Genomic DNA, 15,282 nt, shown 5'->3' on the forward strand with positions numbered 1-15,282 from the left:
GAAGGGTCTTGGTACCCATGTTCATCTAAGTACAACTTCTCATCAATAGAAAGAAGGCCAGGCAGAGAGAACCAATCAGATCTTTGAAGACATATTGAGAGCATATGTTATTGATTTTAAAGGTAGTTAGGATGACCATTTATCCTAGATTGAGTTCACCTACGACAATAGTTATCACTACAATATTCAGATGGCTCCATTTGAGGCTCTCAATGGGTGGAGATATAGATCTCCTATTGGTTGGTTTGAGGCATGAAATGCTACTTTGATAGGGCTAGTCTAGTGTTTGATGTATGGAAAAAGTTTAGTTGATTATGGAGAGGCTTAAGACAGCCCAAAGCTGACAGAAATCTTATACAAATGTGAGAAGAAGAGACCTTCAGTTTGATGTTGGTGACTTAGTCTATTTGAAAATCTCGCCCATGAAGAGAGTGGAGAGATTTGGAAAGAAGGGGAAGCTCAGTCCCTGCTATATTAGCCCTTATAGAATTTTGAGTTGTTTTAGGAAGGTAGCTTATGAGATAAAGTTGCCAGCAGATTTGGCTTCAGTGCATCCAGTTTTTCATGTTTCATTATTAAAGAAATCTATTGGTGATTCGGCTGTTGTTGTTTCTTTAGAAAGTACAGGTGTTCAGGATATCCTTTCTTTCGAAGAAGTCCAGTTCAGATCCTAGACCTTCAGATTCATAGGCTAAGGAACAAATAAATTTCCTTGGTTAAAGTTCTATGGAGGAATTAGTACGTTCAGGGAGCTACTTGGGAAGCATAAACAGATATGCATACCAAGTACCCTCATCTTTTCTATGCAAACTCAGACTCATCTTGAGGTAATAATTTTCCTTAGATTGACTCTTTCCCATTCTCAGTTCAAGCTATATAATCAATCCCATTTCATCTCATGCATTCATAAAATTAGTTCAGTTCATGTATCATGTTTCAAACTCAGTTATGTATTCATGTTTCTAGTCATGTATGTTCTTTACGTGATCTCAGTTACATTAGTTCAATACTCTTAGTCTAACCAGTCTCATTCAAGGAAGAATGTTCCCATGGGGGAGATATTGTAATACCCCGTACTATTCTTAGCTCAGTTAATCTTTTAGTTGCATGCATAAGGAGCTTAAGGCCTAAAAAATTCACTAAGTGTTGGGGACTTAGTCATTTTTAAGGCTTTTAAACTTGGAGGATTTTTAACTTGGTTTTTCCGACACCGAGATGTTAGTTTTTGAGTTAATTCATGTTCAGAGGTGTAAGGAGCATGTCTCAGAGAAGTTTTAGATTTTCTTGAACAAGGTTTGGGTTATGTTTGGAATACGAAACCAGTGGGTTATCTCAATAAGACCGCATCATGGTGTTATTACCATTATCATACAAACCGCGTTGTTGTGAGAAAAATAAACTAACGTGATAAGACCACATTGCGATAAGCTTGTGATATCTAATTACAAATTTAAATGATATAGGGGCTTTTGGGTCATTTCCCCCACAACCCAATCATTCATAACACGGATTTAGTATCACTTAGGGCATAATTTTCCCTTTTTCTCCAATTATCCTCTAAGAAAACTATTTCCTTTCCCTAAGAATACAAATCCAATTCCTTTATCCCCAAGAAATTAAGAACTACAGGTCCCCAAGTTCACGAACATTCAAGAAAGCATCAAGATTGGTGTTTCTCTTTCAAGTTAAAAGTTTAAGGTATGTGGGGTGTTCATTCATGGGTTTCTTTCACCCATGGAGCCCCAAAACCTACTTTTTAATTACAGAATGGATTTTTCTAATATTATGGAATTTTATATTGTTTAAGATGGGTTTAACTAATATTTTTATGGTGATTTTAATTTAATTCATCCCATGTATGATTCCATGAAAGAGTTTGAATTCCTTATCCTATGAATTTGAGTTTCCCATGCTTTATTAATATGAATTCCATGTTAAATCCGCAACTTTATGATTTTAGGCATGTCATCCTATTTGTCCCCAATTTAAACCATCCCCATGTTTAAATTCATGATCCCCACATGTTTAATGGAATTTCTACGCTTATGGGTTTTGAACCATGATCCTTTACCTACAGTTTTAAGCTTGTTATTACATTCAATAATCATTCAGTGCTATTAGGTTATGAATACCTAATACTGAAGTATTTTTACATAAATTCAGATCATTTCATCCTGATTCAGTTAAACCATGAATTCTATTATTTACACAGTTGATGTAACCATGATGAGCACTATAAGTTATGAAATCCTATTTAGTCAAGCTTAGTTCAGTTCTATTCCAGTGTAAGTTCAGTTGGGAGTAAGATTTAGCATCGACCAAACTCAAGGATAAGGGCTCACCTGACATTGGACGGTGTGACCCTTAGTAATAATCCCTTTGTTACAGAACTATGTAGCCATCATAGGTTAGAGATGTCTACCTACCAGTTTAGGGTTGACAAATTATTTACCTACCAATTAAGGGTGACACATAACTCATTAGAGCACCTGCCAGTTGAGGGTGACATATTAGTCCTTCGAAAAACCATTTTAGAGGATCCACATAGCTAGTGTTAGCACCCGTGGCACGGTACTGCCACCCTTCTAAATGGGTTACAGGTTGGACCCCAACTGGTTTAGATTGGGGTATGTCAGTTAGATGATAACTCTCACAGTTGCAGTAAAGTATTTAGTGTATATTCAGTTCAGGTTTGCTTAACCAAAGCATACAGATTTACAGTTATTCAGTTATACAAATTTCAGTCTTCCATTTTACATATTATTTCAGAAATATTATTATGTTTGGTCTTGCATTATTAGATATTACAGTTTTCATGCATTCATGCTCAATTATTTCATGTTGTTCAGTTGTTCCTTTTTCATGTGCACAATACCCCATCAATTTCAGCCAGACCTCATCTAATATACTGTGATACCTCGAAAAAATTTTCCGTTCAGATCTCGGACAAAAATGTGTTGAATTCTATTCTTTATCATACTTAATAAATTTTCTGCACAGAATTTCTGGATATGCGACCCTCCATCGCGTAGATCATCGAATAAGCTTTCCAACGATATGTGGATCATCCAAAATGGACACTCGAACGATGAGTTATGATCATTCCGATCTAGCCGTGAATACTGGTAAACAGTAAATGTGCAGGAAAAAAAATACTGAGGCCAGGCGAATTTTAGGGTCAACTTCAAATAATCATAACTCCTTGTATATAATGATCTGGGTGAGCTACTATATATTAACAGAAAGCTCTAAAAGTTCTCTTTCCAATGATATTGGTTTCATCCAATTTTGCCATCGGAGCAAAATGTTATGGTCGATCTACTTCAGCCTACCAAAATAGTCCATCAAAGGACAGATTTGACATTATTTGATTTTTAAGGGTATTTTGGTCATTTCAACTCTAATCCATCCAGGTAAACCATGGATTTAAGTCCATTAAGAGCATTCAATAGCTCATTTTTCTCCAAAATTTCCTAAGGCTCAAACCCCAACCCTACTACTCCAAATTTCATCCTTCTTTGTCTCTTAATTGAACCATAGAAATTTTAAATTGATTTGGGATTTGAGTTGATCATGTTAAGGGCTTCGAGAAGCACCCTTTATTTTCGTGAATAAAGTTCCAGAGTCGGAAGTTCATATTCATCTTCCATGTTTAGGTATGTGGGGCTTTGAACAAGATTATCCTTTCGATCTTGTGCCCGGTATTTTTGTTGAATTATATTGACATGAGATTTTACACGTTTTACCATGAATTAGAAATATGATTTTATATCTTATATTATTGTCCATGAGCTATGGAATTATGTTATCCGATATGTGTATGATGTTGAGATGGAATTATGTCCAAAAAGTATTTGATTATGAGAGAATGATGATTTAATTTGTTAAGCCTTGATTTATACTGTCATTCCACTATTTCCTTATTATGAATTTATAATTGGTATTGGAAATTCTATATCCCTATATGGGTTGATGTCTCAAGTACCTTTAAATAAGAGTTGGATGGCAAATTGAGAAATGTTGATATCAAAGTTGCAATAAGTCTTGGTATTTTCCAGATGGTTTTGATGAGTTAATTGTTGAAAATATTATGTATTGAGTCTTCATATCCTTGTCCAAATATCGAGTCGGTTATGGTTCAATGCATTGATACCTTGTTTATGTTGAGGAAGATTAAAATGTTTTGAGCTAAAATGTGCTGAGTTAGGAATCCACAAATTGATATGATTTGATAAATGAGAAAGAGATTTGATTTGGTATTTATGACAGCCCCTTGTGATGTTGTGGTGGATTTCCTAACGCGTTCTGAGCTTGTCGGGGAGTAGTACTTAGCACCTAGAGGGACATTTGGTATTTCCCCAAACCTATGTTCCACCGTAGGGTTGTTTGATGATGATATTATTGGCTAGAGAGCCCGATTGTGATTATTGAAGTTTTAAGGTCGTACTCCCTAGCAAAGAGTATGACTCTCCCACCAACGGGGGTTTCAAACATTGGTATTCCACGTAGATCACGTGGGGTTGTCGGTTATAGGAAACTCCCCTATCCATAAGAGTCATGTTTATTGAAATAGCGAGTTACTCCGAGTTTTGATGTGGTAAGTCAAGTTGCCTATGATGATCTATAATGATTAATGAGGTTTTTCGCCTACATTTCCTATTTAAGGTGTTATGCGTTGTATGATTCAATGTCACTCAAGCCAGGTGTGTCATTATGGTCCGTATGTACGTTTTTATGAAATTTATGATATTATTTATATTTTGCATGTGCCCCCACATACTCAGTACGTATCTTGTGCTAACCCACATATTTATCTATGGGCTACATTTTTACTATGATGTAGGTTCAGGTACTCAGCCGCAGCCGTGACAGTGATATTTGAGTGTCGCATCGACGTTCCTTCAGTGGTGAGTCTTCATGGTTCGAGGACCAAGGTGCTAGTTTTGGTGCTGTTGTTTTGTGATCCCTTTGGTCTGTTGAGTCAGTTAGGGGTTTGTCCCAATGGCTCATTGATTTTACTGTATAGAGGCTATGTCAGACTAGTGTATTGTTGGGTTGGTTTGTGTATAGACATTCCATATATGTATAGTCTAACAATATTCCGTGCCATGTGCGATGTGATATGATATGTATTTATATATATATCCTTAGCGTAGTATGTATGTTGTTGTGTTGGAACCCAAGGGTAGTGTTTTGGCTTAAAGGGTTAGCTTGAGGCTACGTGTAGCCTTGGGCACCGTGTGGCATCTCAGGATGATATTTTAGGACATTACAAACTTGGTATCAGAGCCTAAGGTTGTAAAGAGTCCTAGAGAGTCTGTCAAGACGCGTTACGTAGAGTCTTGAGCATCGGTGTAGCGCGCCACACCTATGATCAAGAGGCTGCGGGGCATTCTAGGAAAAGTCATTTCTTTCTTTCTACAAGAGTCTATCATGCTTACAACTATTTCATTCTGCTGTTAATTCGTGCATTCTTATGATAAAAAATGCCTCCACGTCGAGCTCGCGGAAACAACAACCAACCTCAATTCATTGATCCGTTACATGAGATGTTATCCCATGCAGAATTTCGAGCAGTTTTTCAGATGCTAGCGCAGGCAGTTACCACTAATACTCAGGCCAACGCTCCACCTCTGTAGGAAAATAATTTGGCAGCAGCACAAATTCGTGACTATGTGTGGATGAATCCGCCAAAGTTTCATGGGTCGAGAGCAGGTGAGGACCCACAGATGTATGTTGATGAAATGAAAAAAATTACACAGATTATACACATAACCGAGGAAGAAAGTGTGGAGCTGGCTTCTTATCAGTTAAAGGATATTGCCTATAACTGGGTGTAGATGTGGAATAAGGGTAGAGAAGAAGATACTGCTCCGGTGACTTGGCAATTGTTCCAAGATGCTTTCTTGGATAGATTCTTTCCTCTTGAGTTATGGAAAGCTAAGATAGAGGAGTTTATGAATTTGAGACAAGGATCCATGTCGATTAAGGAGTATTGTCTTAAGTTTAATCAGCTATCGAAGTACGCTTCGAATATGATGGCTGACTCGAGGACTAGTATGAGCAAGTTTCTAACTGGGGTGTCGAGTTATGTGGTAAAAGAATGTAGATCTGCTATGATCAACAGGGAGATTGATCTTTCTAGGTTAATGATTCACGTCCAACAGATTGAGTTAGACAAGATAAAGGAAAGAGAAAGTGTAAGAGGGATTAAGAGAGTTAGATCGGAGCAACAGGGGTCTGGTCAGACTAGATTCTCCGAAGGGAGTTGCCCTCAGTTTCAGAGATGTCCATTTATACCTGCGCCTTTCTCAACTAGTGCTCCCATATATCGGGGCAGGCAGGAGCTCGGGAATAGGTCAGTACATTCCAGGTCTCAAGATAGTGTAAGCAACCGGCCTCATCCTCCTTCGTGTGCTAAGTGTGGTAAAGACTATTTTGGGGAGAGTTATATGGGGTAGCGGGGCTGTTTTGGTTGTGGCAAGCTGGGCCATATACTTAGAGACTGCCCGTATGCCAGACAACGGAGTCTTGATGCCCGTCCCCAAAGTCAGGCTACCAGTGCCCCGCCTCCCGCAGCCCGTCCAGTTCCTCCTCAGGGTGCTTCATCTAGTACTGCTGGCGGTCAATGGAAAAATCATTTCTATGCTATAACACCTCATCAGGAGCAGGAGGACTCTCCGATGTTGTCACTGGTATGCTCCATGTTTTCTATTTTGATGTCTATGTGTTGATGGACCCTGGTTTGAGTTTTTTTTATATGACACCTCTGGTTGCTGTAAATTTTAAAACGGATCCTGAACTAATTTCTGAGCCTATTTTGGTTTCTACTCCGATAGGAGAGTCTGTCATTGCTAAGCAGGTGTATAAGAAATGTCCTATTACTGACTTTCATCGAGTTATGCATGCTAATTTGATTGATCTAGATATGGTTGACTTTGATATCATTCTGGGTATGGATTGGCTTCACTCGTGCTATGCGTCTATTAATTGTCGTGCCCGTGTGGTCAAGATTCAGTTTTCTGATGAACCTATCCTCGAATGGTCCGGGAGTTCTGTGATTCCTAAAGGTCATTTCATATCCTATCTCAAAGCTAGGAAGTTGATTTCCAAGGGTTGCATCCACCATTTGGTTCGGTTTAAAGACACTAAGTCTGAAATCCCGACCATTCAGTCAATTAATGTTGTTAATAAGTTTTTTTATCTCTTTCTGGAAGATCTCCCTGGAGTACTTCTTGATAGAGAGATAGAGTTTGGGATTGACCCTCTTCTCGATACTCAGCCTATTTTCATTCCTCCGTATCGCATGGCTCCCGCGGAACTTAAAGAGTTGAAGGAGCAATTGAAAGATCTTTTAGACAAAAGCTTTATCAGACCTAGTGTGTCCCCGTGGGGTGCACCTATCCTTTTTGTGTGTAAGAAAGATAGTTCTTTGTGGATGTGTATTGATTACCGACAGCTTAATAGGGTTACTATCAAGAATAAATATCTGTTTCCTCGAATTGATGATTTATTTGATCAATTACAAAGTGCAAGCTACTTTTTAAAGATAGACCTCAGATCCGGTTATCACCAACTTAAGGTTAGGGAATGTGATATCCCCAAGACAGCCTTTCAAACCCGTTATAGTTATTTTGAATTTCTAGTGATGTCTTTCGGGTTAACTAATGCTCCAGCGGCTTTCATGGATCTTATGAACCATGTATTCCGGCCATATCTGGATTTATTTGTAATAGTGTTCGTTGATTATATTCTTATTTACTCCCGAAGTGAGGGTGATCATGCGGATTATCTCCGAATCATGTTGGAAACTCTTCGAACTCATCAGTTGTATGCTAAGTTCAATAAGTGTGAGTTCTGGCTGAACTTTGTAGCCTTCTTGGGTCATGTTGTTTCTTCTGAAGGTATTAGAGTTGGTCCTCAAAAGATAGAGGCTATAAAGAGTTGGCCTAGACCTATTTCTCCTTCTGATATCTGAAGTTTCTTAGGTCTAACTGGTTATTATCATCGTTTTGTTGAAGGGTTTTCATCTATTGCGTCTCCTATGATCCGTTTGACCCAAAAAAGTAAAGTTCCTGTGGTCCGAATCTTACAAGAAGAGTTTTCAGGAGTTGAAGACTCGACTCACTTCAGCCCCTGGGTTGACTTTGCCTGACGGTGTTGATGGTTTTGTGGTGTATTGCGATGCTTCCAGAGTCGGTTTGGGTTGTGTATTGATGCAAAAGGGCAAGGTTATAGCTTATGCTTCCAGACAGCTAAAGCCTCATTAGAAGAATTATCCTACCCATGACCTTGAATTAGCTGCCGTGGTTTTTGCTTTGAAAATCTGGAGACATTATTTTTATGGTGTCCATGTCGACGTTTTCACGGACCATAAGAGCTTGCAATATGTATCCACCCAAAAGGAGTTGAATCTTAGGCAGAGACAATGATTAGAACTGTTGAAAGATTATGATATGAGCGTGCTATATCATCCGGGCAAGGCCAATGTAGTAGCAGATGCCCTTAGTCGGAAGTCCATGGGAAGCGTAGCACATGTGGAGATTGGTAAGAAGGAGTTGGCTCGTGAGGTACATCGTTTGGATAGATTAGGGGTTAGGTTGTTTGGTGATGCTGAGGGTAGTATAGGAGTGCAAAGCGGTTTCGAATCCTCTTTAGTTTCGAAAGTGAAGGAGAAGCAAGACAGGGATCCTACCTTGGTCAGGTTAAAAGATTCAGTTAAAGACCAAAAGGTGGAGGTTTTCTCCCAAGGGGGAGATGGCTTTTTGATACTCCGAGAAAGATTATGTGTTCCTGATGTTGATAACTTGAAATAGAGGATTATGGCGAAAGAGCATGGTACGCGATACTCCATCCATCCTGGTGCCACCAAGATGTACCATGATTTGCGGGAAATCTATTGGTGGAACGGTATGAAGTGAAACATAGCAGAATTTGTGGCGAAGTATTCCACGTGTCAACAGGTTAAAATAGAGCATCAAAGGCCCAGTGGAGTGATGCAAGAGTTTAGCATTCCTACTTGGAAGTGGGAAGAAGTGAATATGGACTTCATAGTTGGTTTGCCTCCTTCTCGTCACCATCATGATTCGATTTGGGTTGTCGTAGATCGGCTGACGAAATCAGCTCATTTCTTGCATGTGCATTCATCATATACAGCTGAACATTATGCTACAATATATATTTGGGAACTCATCAGACTTCATGGAATCCCTTTGGCTATTATTTCTGACAGAGGTACTCAGTTTACCTCTCAGTTTTGGAAATCTTTCCAGAAGGGTCTCGGTACCCAAATTCATTTAAGTTCAGCTTTCCATCCGCAAACAGATGGTCAAGCCGAGCGGACCATTCAGACTTTAGAAGATATGTTGAGGGCTTGTGTGCTTGATTTTAAAGATAGTTGGGATGAGCACTTAGCATTAATCGAGTTTGCTTACAATAACAGTTTTCATGCTACAATTGGAATGGCCCTGTTTGAAGCTTTGTATGGTAGAAGGTGTAGATCACCCATTGGTTGGTTTGAATTTGGTAACGCTGCCGCGACTGGAATGGATGCGGTGTTCGAGGCCATGGAGAAGTTTAAGTTAATTTGGGAAAGGTTGAAAACTGCCCAAAGTCATCAAAAATCATACGCAGATGTAAGGAGGAAAGACCTTGAATTTGATGTTAGTGATTTATCGTACTTGAAAGTTTCACCCATGAAAGGGGTGAAGAGATTTGAGAAGAAAGGGAAACTAAGTCCCCATTACATTGGTCCCTATAAGATTGTGGATCGCATTGGGAAGGTAGCGTATAAGGTTGAATTGCCCGCGGATTTATCTAACATCCATCCGATTTTCCATGTTTCTATGTTTAAAAAGTCTATTGGTGATTCTGTTGTGATTGGTCCTTCTGAAAGCTCGGGTATTCAACATAGTCTTTCATATGAAGAGATTCCAGTTGAGGTTTTTAACTTTCAAGTTCATAGGCTAAGAAACAAGGAAGTTCCTTTGGTTAAAGTGCTTTGGCGAAATCAATCCGTGGAGAGTGCTACTTGGGAAGCCGAAGTGGGTATCGCGCCAAATATCCCCACCTCTTTTCTACGAATCTTGAGCAAGTCAAAGGTATCATTCTCTTTTGATTTAATCCTTATTGTATGTTTAACTTGGCTTGTATGTTTTCTATGATATCCAAAAAAATCTAGAATGGAGTATATGCTTGGGCAAGATGATTTTTCTCTATATACTCATTTTCATAGTATTCTTGACCTACCTATCAACATTCGAGGACGAATGTTTCCAAGGAGGAGATGATGTGATGCCCCAGAAAAATTTTTCGTTAAGATCTCGGATGAAAATGTGTTGAATTCTGTTCTTTATCATGATTAATAATTTTTCTGTATGGAATTTCTGGATATACGATCCGTCATCACGTATAGCATCTAATAAGCTTTCCAACGATATGTGGATCATCCAAAACGAACACTTGAACGATCATAAATATGAGCATAACTCTTTGTACATAATAATCTGGGTGAGCTACTGTATATCAACAGAAAGCTCTGAAAATCGTCTTTCCAATGAAATTGGTTTCATCCAATTTGGCCATATGAGCAAAAAGTTATGATCGATCTACTTCAGCCTATTAAAACAGTCCACCAAAGGACAGATTTGACATTATTTGATTTTTAAGGGTATTTTGGTCATTCCTACTCTAATCCATCCGGGTAAACCATGGATTTAAGTCCATTAAGAGCATTCAATAGCTCATTTTTCTCCAAAATTTCCTAAGGCTCAAACCCCAACCCTACTACTCCAAATTTCATCCTTCTATGTCTCTTGATTGAACCGTAGAAATTTTAAATTGATTTGGGATTTAAGTTGATCATATTAAGGGCTTCGAGAAGCACCCTTTATTTTTGTGAATAGAGTTCCAGAGTCAGAAGTTCATATTCATCTTCCATTTCTAGGTATGTGGGGCTTTGAACAAGATTATCCTTTCGATCTTGTGCCCGGTATTTTTGTTAAATTATATTGACATAAGATTTTACATGTTTTACCATGAATTGGAAATATGGTTTTATATCTTATATTATTGTCCATGAGCTATGGGATTATGTCATCCGATATATGTATGATGTTGAGATGGAATTATGTCCAAAAAGTATTTGATTCTGAGAGTATGATGATTCAATTTGTTAAGCCTTGATTTATACTATCATTTCACTATTTCCTTATTATGAATTTATAATTGATATTGGAAATTCTATATCCCTGCTATGGGTTGATGTCTTAAGTACCTTTAAATGAGAGTTGGATGGCAAATTGAGAAATGTTGGTATTGAAGTTGCAATGAGTCTTGGTATTTTCCGGATGGTTATAATGAGTTAAATTATTGAAAATATTATGTATTGAGTCTTCATATCCTTGTCCAAATATCGAGTCGGTTATGGTTCAATGCATTGATACCTTCTTTATGTTGAGGAAGATTAAAATGTTTTGAGCTAAAATGTGTTGAGTTAGGAATCCACAAATTGATATGATTTGATAAATGAGAAAGAGATTTGATTTGGTATTTATGATAGACCCTTGTGATGTTGTAGTGGATTTCCTAACTCGTTCTGAGCTTGTTAGGGAGTAGTACTTAGCACCAAAAGGGAAATTTGGTATTTCCCCAAACCTATGTGCCACCGTAGGATTGTTTGATGATGATATTATTGGACAGAGAGCCCGATTGTGATTATTGCAATTTTAAGGTTGTACTCCCTAGCAAAGAGTATGACGCTCCCGCCAACGAGGGTTTCAAACGTTGGTATTCCACGTAGATCACATGGGGTTTTCGGTTATAGGAAACTCCCCTGTCCATAAGAGTCATGTTTATTGAAATACCGAGTCACTCCGAGTTTTGATGTGGTAAGTCAAGTTGCCTATGATGATCTTTAATGATTTATGAGGTTTTTATCCTACATTTCCTATCTAAGATATTATGAGTTGCATAATTCAATGTCACTCAAGCCAGGTGTGTCATTATGGTCCGTATGTACATTTTTACGAAATTTATGATATTATTTATATTTTGCATGCGCCCCCACATATTCAATACGTGTCTTGTGCTGACCCACATATTTCTCTATAGGCTACATTCTCAGTACGTGTCTTGTGCTGACCCACATATTTCTCTATAGGCTACATTCTTACCATGATGTAGGTTCAGGTACTCAGCCGCAGCCGTGACAGTGATATCCGAGTGCCGCATCTACGTTCCTTCAGTGGTGAGTCTTCATGGTTCGAGGACGAAGTTACTAGTTTTGGTGTTGTTGTTTTGTGATCCCTTTGGTCTGTTGAGTCAGTTGGGGGTTTGTACCAATGGCTCATTGATTTTGCTGTGTAGAGGCTATGTCAGAATAGTGTATTGTTGGGTTGGTTTGTATATAGACATTCCATACATGTACAGTCTAACGATATTCCGTGTCATGTGCGATGTGATATGATATGTACTTATATATATATATCCTTAGCATAGCGTGTATGTTGTTGTGTTGGAACCCAAGGGTAGTGTTTTGGCTTAAAGGGTTAGCTTGAGGCTACGTGTAGCCTTGGGCATCGTGTGGCGTCTCGGGATGATATTTTGGGGTGTTACATATACTAGTACATTAAAAGTACTGCCCACATACTCTTCTTTGCGCTATGATGTCATATATCATAGGTTTGGAGGCTCAGTTTCCCGACAACAGTTAGATAGCCAGTGAGTCCTCATCCATCGAGGACATATTATCTCTAATTAAGTACTTCAGTATTTCATTTTTTCAGTCAGTCCAAGTTAGTTGAGGGTTTGTCCCATCAACTCCTCAGATAGTTAGAGGCTTTTCAGAAAATCGGACAGTTAGTTAGATACTGTATGATTATTAGACTTGTGGTTGCAAGTTGACAGTTACATTTTAGTATTTCAGCAGATATTTCAGAGTTGTGGTTGACCCAAATTTTCAGTATTCACATTTGCATTACTTCAGTAGTTTATCTTCGACACACGTATATGATTATTATTTTATTCAATGCTCATAAAAAGTACCATCTCATGGGTTAGCTTGTGGTCATTTATGACCGTAAGCACCGTTGCCGTGGCTAGGGTGTAGCCTCGGGTTGTGATAGTTAAATGGATTTAGGGTTGCTTTGGATTTCCCCAAATTACTTGGTTATGGTTCTAAAACTTATGTGCCCTCAACCTGTTTGGTAAAATGCCAATGGGAATGATTTTGTCACATAGTTTTACTATTCTTTAAATATTTTCATTGCATAAAAAGGTAATGGAACTTAAATTGGTTTGATTGGTTTTAAATGGTTTGGAAAGGCCTTGATGACCATGGTTTAGGCTTAATTGGAAACTTTGGAGTCAAATTGGTTTAATGGCTTTGGTATGGAAAAAAAGGATAGACTTGAAATCTCTAATTTTGGTATGACGATACCAATGGTTAATGCCTAAACAAAAGATTCTTTGGTAAATAGCTAGAATGTGTAAATTATTTTAGATAGAAGTATCGATTACCCCCTGAACTTGTCACGTTTTATTTATGGTACACTTGAACTTTGACTAGTCCTAAGTACTCCCCCGAACTTGTTCTTTTAGTATGTCGTGTGCCCTTTTTACGCTGATGTGGCAAAATGTTTGAGTTCAACCTCCATCACGCGCGTGATGGAGGTATTTTTATGCCAAATCAACATTTTTAATGATAAAAAAAATTAATAAAAAAACTATCTTCCATTAATTTTTTCAAAAACTTCAATTATTCCTCTCCATATTTATTATCCTTCTTCTTCCATTACTTCCAATCTAAAAAAAATTCATCCATTTATTAATTTTGTAAAACTCCAGTTTATTAATTAGTTTATGAAATAAAAATTTCATCCATTTATTAATTTTGTAAAAAGTTCATTTATTAATCTAAGAAAAAAATTATTCGTTTATTAATTCAATCTAAAACTCTAGTTTCCATTCTTATGAAACTCCTTCAATTTTGTAATCTTAATTATATATATCATATGAGTTATTGTAGCTAAAAATAATGCTAAATATCGAAGCAGATATTTTAAACAATATTAACAAAACAAATACTAATGAAACTAAGACACATACTTCTAATAAATGTAGTTATATTAGTTGTCGGTTTTTAATCCCTAACGATTTGATTTTTGATTTAACTGATAAGAAAATACTCATAAAATAGAAAAGGTAGTAACTAACATGAAAAGAAATCGAATCTCAGTTACAACAAAAATCCTACTTATATATAATAATAATAATAATAATAATAATAATTTAATATAATCTTATTGGGTTATCGGTTTATCCAATAACTTAATAAAAAATCAAAATCGAATCTATAACCCAATAATTTTTTTTTACAAAATCATTAACCCAATAACGATAAATCAATAACATTTTTATTGGTTTGATTTTTGTACACCCCTAACTTAAATTACAATTTCTTAATCCATTAATTATAATAAGAAACGTATTTGTGTATGTGAATTTTCTCAAAATCCTAATCGAAACACTGATCAGAAACTACTATGAAACACTAACCAGAAAAAAATAATTTCATAATTTTAACACACAAAAAAATATAAATTTTTAAATAATAGCTTACTTGATCGACGAAAATTATACCTTTCACTATTTTGGAGCAGAGGAAAATTGAAAAATATAATTTTTTTTAGAGAAGTCGGATAATTAAGGCTAGAAATGGGTTATTTTTTAATATAGGATAAATATAAGGGAAGTGAATGATATTATCCACGTGGACAGCCACATCAACGTTTTTATCCACGTGTCCGCGTGTGTATTACATGCAGTGGACAGTGCATCGAAAAGGGTGGCGCGACATACTAAAAGAACAAGTTTAGGGGTACTTAGGACCAGTAAAAGTTTAGGTTTACCATGAATAAAATGTGACAAGTTTAGAGGGGTAATTGATAGTTCTCTCATTATTTTAACATGGGCTTAAAGGGGGTTGTGTTAGAAAATCCGTGGAAGGTTGAGGTACTGGGGGACCAATACTAGAAACTTATGTTTGCCGATCGAGGTTTGGTCTTGGTAATCATGTGCATGATGTCACACTTATATTTTCAGAGATGTGCTAGTCATCTCAGGTTTTATTCTGTAGTTCGTGCGGCTAACACGCACAGGGGCCTTATCAACAGGTGGAGCTGAACCCATATAGTCCGTGGGTAGTTTTAGGATGGCAAAGCTACACAGCCTAAGTAAAGATTTTAAATGCATGCTAAACCCGATTTCGTTTCCTGGCATGAT

This window comes from Capsicum annuum, chromosome 7, assembly GCF_002878395.1.
Source record: "Capsicum annuum cultivar UCD-10X-F1 chromosome 7, UCD10Xv1.1, whole genome shotgun sequence".
NCBI lineage: Eukaryota > Viridiplantae > Streptophyta > Magnoliopsida > Solanales > Solanaceae > Capsicum > Capsicum annuum.